Here is a 7,829-nt window from a genome sequence, read left to right on the forward strand (position 1 = left end):
TCCTTGGGAGAGCTGTAGCCCACTAGGATCTGGTTCTGGGTCATTAGGTCTCAACTTTTTCAGAACTAAAAACTGGTCTGTTATCTATTCCTGCTTTTTTAAAAAAATTTGTTTTGGCTTTTTGTTTGTTTGTTTGTTTGTTTTAGCACCGTTCTGTACTATGACATGACATTATCATTAAGCAAGTGAATGCAATGATTGGCTTTTACTCTGTCTGGATGGGGCTTCTCTACAAATGTTTTTAGCTCTATCCATTTTTTCAGGATTTCCTGTATTTCAGAAGAACTTTGTTGCAATGATTTTTATATTCCCCCTCCTCTTCAGAAAGCTCCTCAGCTGCCATTCTCTGTTGCTCAGTTAGAAGTTGCTGGAGCTCCTCTGTAGACAGTTCCTGTGGGTGTTCCTCCACCAGTTCCTCAACATCTCCTCTGTCTACCTGCAAGCCAATGCTATCTGCTATAGTGACAGTTTCATCAACCCCAGGGGCAGTTGAAGGCTCAGGCTCCTCTATACATCCTTTGAAATCTCTCCCTTCTATAATTTTAGGCCACACTTTCTTCCAGGCAGATCTCAGTGTCCTAGAAAATGGCCCAGGATTTTTCAATTATCCTCACATGGGAAAAGATGCTGTAATGTTCCTTCCAGAACATTTTAAGGATTAAGTCCATATCTGAGACCATCTGGAAGCACTTTATGAACAGTTCCTTGGTGCATAGGTTCTTAAAGCTAGCTAAAACCTGCTGAGTCAAAAGCTGCTATAGAGAAGTTGTATTAGGTGGGAGGAACTTGACCGAGAGTTGTGGGACTTCTTCAGCCAATTCTTCAAATCTTATTGGTGAGCAGGAGGATTGTCCATGATGAGTAGCTCCTTGAGTGGTAAACTTTTGTCCTCTAGATATGTCTTCATAGTAGGACAGAAACCTCCCTGATCCAGTCAAGATAAAGTACTCTTGTTACCCAGGCTTTTGTGTTAGATCTCTACATGAGCCCAGGCCTATCATGACTTTAGATTTTCTGAATACTCTAGAGTCTCAGAGTGATAAAGCAAGAAAGGTTTCATCTCTAGATCACCACTCCAAGGGCCATGGCCAGTAAGACAGCTCAGCGGACTAAGCACCTGCTTTGTCAAGTGCAGGGACCAGGGTTCAATTCCCGGGTCCCACATGCTGTGCCAGCCCACCCCTGGGGCATGCTGAGCCGGCAGTTTATTCCTGGCATGGTGGTGCACACCTGTAATCCCAGTACTGGGGAGGTTGAAAACAGGAGGATCACGATGAGTCCAAGCTCCTAGTGAGACCGTGTACCAAATACATAAATGAAAAAAGAAGGAAAGAAAGAAAGAAAAAAAGAAAAAGAAAGAAAGAAAGAAAGAAAGAAAGAAAGAAAGAAAGAAGGAAGGAAGGAAGGAAGGAAGGAAGGAAAGAAAGAAAGAAAGAAAGAAAGAAAGAAAGAAAGAAAGAAAGAAAGAAAGAAAGATCGATCATCAGTCCCACTCCACACAGCAAAAGATGATCCTATCCTTCATAGGCCTGTGGCCTGGCATTTTTCTTCTCTTTTGGGTTGCAGGTTCTGGACATTTTCTTCCAGAAAAAGCCAGTTTCATCACAGTTGAAAGCTTGAGATCAAAAGCCATTTCTCTGTGTCATCATTCTGAAATGGTGTATGTAATTTTCAACATTCTATTTATCAGCACTGGCTGCTTCACCATGCCTAGTTGTGCTGTGAACCTTCTCACTTTAAAATTGTGAAACTGCCTCTTATTGGTATCCACCATCAGCATTTGTGGATGGGTTATCCTTTACAAGATCTGAATGTATAGTCTATGTTTTTACAAATTATAGACTGATTATAACTTGCCATCTGCCTTTTGTTTATCCACACTAATAATAGCCTTTCTACCTCATCTAACACTCTTGATCATGACTTACTAATTTCAATAATATCTTAGCAACTCTACCTTCCTTAGTTTTCTCTGTAAGAGTGTTGAGGATGGTAGATTTCAATACATGAGTAAAATCAGTCATACAAATGCTGCATTTCTTCACAATTTCCTTCTTTCCTATGTGATTTTCTTTTAACCTTCCCTTCTTTCCATAACTTCTTTCCTAGCTTTTTGGGAGCCATTTTGATAGCAGTAATCAAAGCAATTATATAAACCACTGACTGAAATCACATCCACAAACACATATCGGGGTTCAGACTGATACTTATACACACATGCATGCTCTTTGGGCATAATGAGTCTTTGTTTATAACCATGGGAGGGGCTAGCATTCAGACCTTAACTCAAGCCTTGGGTTGTAAGCTAAATCTAAAATTCTGGCCATAATCCAAATTGTTAGTGCATGAAGTTGGTGGTAACTTGATGGTTCACTGTGTATTGAAAATCCTGCTCCATTGATAACAAGGACAAAAGATCTATCCTGGCAAATTCTGCTATGGAGACCATCATCTGGAAGACCCATTTTTTCTTTTTTAGTATGTATGTATGTATGTATGTATGTATTTATTTATTTATTTATTTATTGTGTGTGTGTGTGGCCTGTTCAGCCCACCAGGGGGCGGGGCTGGCTGGCATGTGGTGCTGGGGGATAGAACCACGGTCCCTGTGCTTTGCCAAGCTTGTTCTAAGTAGGTACTTTAGACTACTGAGCCATCTCTCCAGCCCCTGGAAGGCCGATTTTGATACTGAAATGAACTAAGATTTGGGGTTCAGAGTTGTATCATCTTACCAAATGCCATCAGGTGTTTAAAAACAAATTGTGTTATTTCTATTCATGTTTGATAATACCTTAATTAGTATTCTAAAGACAACTTAAAATTTCTCTGAATTGTCAGTATTGTACTACTCATGGTATAATTGATGAATGATGTGATAAGATTCAGTTGTGTGATTTCTTTTCATGTTTTTGTAATAACAATTAGAGATGTTACTGGTTTAGCTGTGTATCTACACTCTGTTCTTAGAAAAAATGTAGAACTGCATTCATGAACCATTTGTACTTTTTTGCATTTCCAGAAGTATGTCTTAGAAGACTGATCTTATGAGTCTCTGTAAAGAAATTTGAGCCTGATCTGAAACTATGTCAAGGCACAGGAACCAATTAAAGGAAACATTTCAGTAATCTATCACACTTTCTATGAAACCTTAAGTGTTTTTATTAACATGCTTGTTTTGGGGCATCCTGTTACCCTGTTTAGTTTTGATTACTAACAAAATTGATTCTGTTAAAAAATAAAATAAAAATTGATGCTATTTCACTTGATTATTTTTTCAGGGTTTTTTGTTTGTTTTTGTTTTGTTGGCTAGCCCAGCCTGCCTTAAGGGTGAATCTAGTGGGGCATGTGGAACTGAGGATTGAACTGCGGTTCCCTGCATCTGACTGAGTTTACCCAAGTAGGCACTTCAAACAGCTGAGCTAACCTACAAGACCATCACTTGATTATTTTTAAAAATCTGTTAGTTGGTTTAAAATTTCTGTTTCTTGGGGCCAGGGAGATAGCTTAGTAGAATAAGTGCTTGCCTGGCAAGTGCAAGGGCCTGAGTTCAATCCCTGGTTCTGAAGAAAAAAAAAAAAAAAAATGTTTCTTAAAATTCTTGCCTTTGAAAAGACTTAGAAGAAAAAAATTAGCAAGACATTTCCCCAAATGTCTATATATATGAAACTTTCCTCAACTCAAGTGTTAAGATTGTTAAAGTCAAGTCTTCAGTAGTGCTTGAGAATGAATACTTCATACTACTCTCCAACATTCAACTGAGATATCACCAATTGGATGTATTTCTAGACCATTTACTTGTCTTCTCTTGTATACTTACTTTTTATAATATTTATTGCCAGTGTTTATAGTCAGTAATTTGCATACCTAATCCCACTCCTCTTAATTATAAAATACTTAATGGTAGACACTATAATTAATCATATTTTTCCTAAAATGATTTTGAGTAGACACTCAATAAGGTGAATTATTATGTGAATTCTATAGAAATAATTTTCAATCACATGATACATCTAAGCAACATATGCTGGAGTAGGACAGGTGTGTACTAGTTCAGGAGGGCAGATTGTTAAAATTTGAAGAATTTCACAAACTAGTTGATTTCATATTATTATTTTGACACTTGGCTATGGTTGTAGTATGTATATCACAGAAATTGTCAAAAACTACCATGAAGGAAAGCTCTTTTATTAATCCTGAAGAATAATTTGGTAAAAATTTACCAACCTATTTGTGACGTGTGTGTGTGTGTCTGTCTGTCTGTCTACTTATCTGTCAAAAAGAATGAAAATATGACATGAATGAAAATATGACAAATGTTTTGATTTGACCCAACACAGAATTTTATATATAGAACTTTTATTATACATATTTTTCTTCAAATTCTATATTTATTATTAACTTATGAATATATCAAAAGAATTTTATTAAAACCCTTGAAAAAGTCATAGCTACAGAGTGGAAATTTCAGTAATATAGGACTTAGCAACGGTTTGACTACAAAGGTGTTGCATCAGTGTCCTACAGATGCAACAAAGCTCCCTGGAGTTGTAGAATTCTTTTAAGCTTCTCATTTAAATTTTTCTCTTAAATATTTATTAATTTCAGAAATATTACTCAACCTTATAGACCATTTTATTTTACAGAATGAGATATCCCTGCAGAATTTCAGCACAATTTAGGAAACACTATCTCTATGGTGTAACAAGCCATACTTTCGCTCATATGTTACATAAAATGAGTTTTTGAAGCCAAAAGCATTTACTCCTAAAATTTCAACAAAAAATGCATTGTAAAGTTTAAGTTATATTTTCAAAAGAAATACATAAAAATCTTGATAATAAAGCTGAACGAGTTTTTATAAACTTCTGTAACAATCACAAGATCACAATATAGACATTTCCATCCTGACAAAAGAAATTTCTCTTCTTTTTTTTTTTTTTAATTTTATTTATGTATGTGTGGCCAGCTCAGCCAACCAGGGTGCGGGGCTGGCTGGCATGTGGTGCTGGGGGATTGAACCGCGGTCCCTGTGCTTTGCTAAGCTTGTTCTAAGTAGGTGCTTTAGGCCACTGAGCCATCTCACCAGCCCAAGAAATTTCTCTTCTGACTGTCCCTTGGCAGTTCTCATTCACACAATCATTACTCTGTGTTTTATCACCATAGATTAATATTGTCTATAAAAGAGACTTTAAAATTTGTTTTTATCTGATTCATAAAAGCTATACATTTTAATGAGGTGCCATGTATGTTTTTGATACCTGTGTTCATTGTGCAATGTTCGAGTCAGGTTAAATATATCTTTTCATGTATAATTCCTTTGTGATATAAATCTTCCACATTCCTTCTTTTAGCTTTCTTAAATGTGCAATACATTATTGTCCATAGGCACTGACTGACTGGGCAACACAGCAGAACTTCTTATACTTCATTATAACTTGATATCCATTCATCAACATTTCTCCACTCTCCTTGCCCCTATGCTCCTTAATGTAACCATCTTTTTATTCTCAGTTTCTATGAATCAATGTATAACAGACATATTTTAATTATATACTTTTCATGAGTGTATAGGAAGAATTACTTCTTAAATACAAAGGAACAATTACTGTTTGGCAACTATTTAAAGACAATAAATATAAGACAGATCAATGAAGCCAAGCATGATTGAATACCTGTAATCCTAGCACTCTGGTGGGGCAGTGTTGGAGCAGGGGACACTGGGATCGGAGGATCATAAGTTCCAGCTCATCCTGGGCAGTTCAGTGACTTAGCAAAACCTTGTCTCAAGACAAAACAAAATAAAAAAATAAAATGAGAGCTGAGGATGTGGTCCAGTGTTAAAGCCCTGGGTTCAGCCCACAGTACTGGAGGGAAGAACAGGGTAATGATCAGGCATATATTTAATACAAAAGAAGTGCTCACTTCTGGGTACCTAGCAATACTTCCTCAAAGCAATTTTTAAAATATATTCTAATTCTTTAGGAGCTATTAGTAGCTACTAGATTTTATTTACCCTTTACCTTCAGTTCAATTATAAACAGTATCTATTAGATTTTATTTTAATTTATTTCTTTATTTTTGTGACCAGCTCAGCCCACCCTGGGGGCTGGGCTGGCATGGATTGAATCACAGTCTCTGTGCTTGCCTAAGCTTGCCTAAGCAGGCACTTTAGTCTGCTGAGCTGTCTCATCAGTCCCTCTGTTAGATTTTATTTATCTGGATGTTCTGTATGCATAACTTTTGTATCAAAATAAATTTTGAATATGTTTTACAGCCATTATTAGGGGATCAGAAGTACAGATAAGACCTAAGCAATTCTCTCAAGAAGCTTAGAATCTGAAAATTATGGAGCTTATATGCCCTTTATCTTTCACCACTATATGCTTTATTATGCTTTTTCTATTAAGTAGTATGGTTTGTTTTGTTTTGTTTTGTTTTGTTTTGTTTTGTTTTGTTTTGTTTTGTTTTTGGCAGAACCGGGGATTGAACTCAGACCCTTGTACTTGCCAGGGAAGCGCTTATTCCACTGAGACATCTCCCCGGCCCCATTAAGTAGTATGTTTACACCTAGGTTAAAGTATGTTTCTTCACAACTATTACCCCATTGTTAATTCAAGCTAGTTGAAAAAGAAGAAGAAAGTTTCTTTGACTGTAGGCCACAAGCATATAGCCACAAGGCCAGTTCTTTAGCTGGAAGTAGTATCAATTATATCTTTAATGATGGAATAAAGACTAACAAAAGAAGAGAATGGACACTCATCTCTTGTATAAGAAATGAAGTTTTCTAAACACTAACTGAAACATAAATACTCAAGTATAAGAGAATTATAAACATTTTAAATGGGATTATTATGTGTAGTATACATTACATATATACTGTGCTCTAAAAAGATTTCAGATTGCTCCTCAGTGTGGCATTGCTCGGTTTTCTCCTAGGCCACAGGCGGGAGAGTAAGTATGAGTTCTCCATCCAGCAGTTGCATAGACTATTTCCAGTTCTTAGGAGGTAAGCCCCTGTCCTTCAGGAATCAAGCTTGGTAAGTATGTGTCTGACAGTGCCCAATGTGAGTGACAAAGAAGAGGGGGCACTTTTTTTTTTTTTTTTGTGGAATCAGAGATTGAACTCAGACCCTCGTGCTTGCCAGGGAAGCGCTTATTCTACTGAGGCATCTCCCTGCCCCCCCCCTTTTTTTTTTTTTCTTTTTTGGGCGAGGGCACTTTTGGGGAGTCCAAAGAAACTGAATTAACAAAGACAAACTAGGTTAAACACAACATCTCCATGTTGTGTTTGCGATGCCCTAACTGACCTGTTTTCTGAAGCATCTCTTTTATTTTCTTTCTAAACTCACCTTTGCTAACTCCATCCTAACCAACTCCTCTGCTCTTCCTTAATAAAAGAGCCTACTTTTTTCTCAGCATGGATGGCATCATGTTAATTCATAATTAGCGACAATTTATTTTGTATCCTATCCTATCTATCATTGTTAGCAGTCAGCATCCATCCCCACCCCACCTCTCTGTTTCCCTTAGTACAGTGTAACAAAAGCTTCATGATTAAAAACCCTAAAGACTTTAAAAATACATGTTAAAGGGAAAATACTAAATTACTCTATCAAAAATAATTTTCTTTCACACATTTAGTTCAATCTATGCCTCCCAATATCCTAAATTTTAATTCAAGTTAAAATTTTTACACTTGAAATTCTGCCTGAATATAATTTTTCTTCTCCTTCTTCTTCTTCTTCTTCTTCTTCTTCTTCTTCTTCTTCTTCTTCTTCTTCTTCTTCTTCTTCTTCTTCTTCTTCTTCTTCTTCTTCTTCTTCTTCCTC

The 7,829-nt window shown here is 36.5% G+C and overlaps 1 pseudogene; it reads right to left on the reverse strand.

Moving 5' to 3' along the window:
• Nucleotides 1–259: 259 nt before the first annotated feature.
• The window catches only part of LOC101590287, a 59,506-nt pseudogene continuing 51,936 nt past the window's right edge, over nucleotides 260–7,829 (reverse strand).

The sequence above is a fragment of the Octodon degus genome, unplaced genomic scaffold (assembly GCF_000260255.1).
Source record: "Octodon degus isolate 3935 unplaced genomic scaffold, OctDeg1.0 scaffold00028, whole genome shotgun sequence".
NCBI lineage: Eukaryota > Metazoa > Chordata > Mammalia > Rodentia > Octodontidae > Octodon > Octodon degus.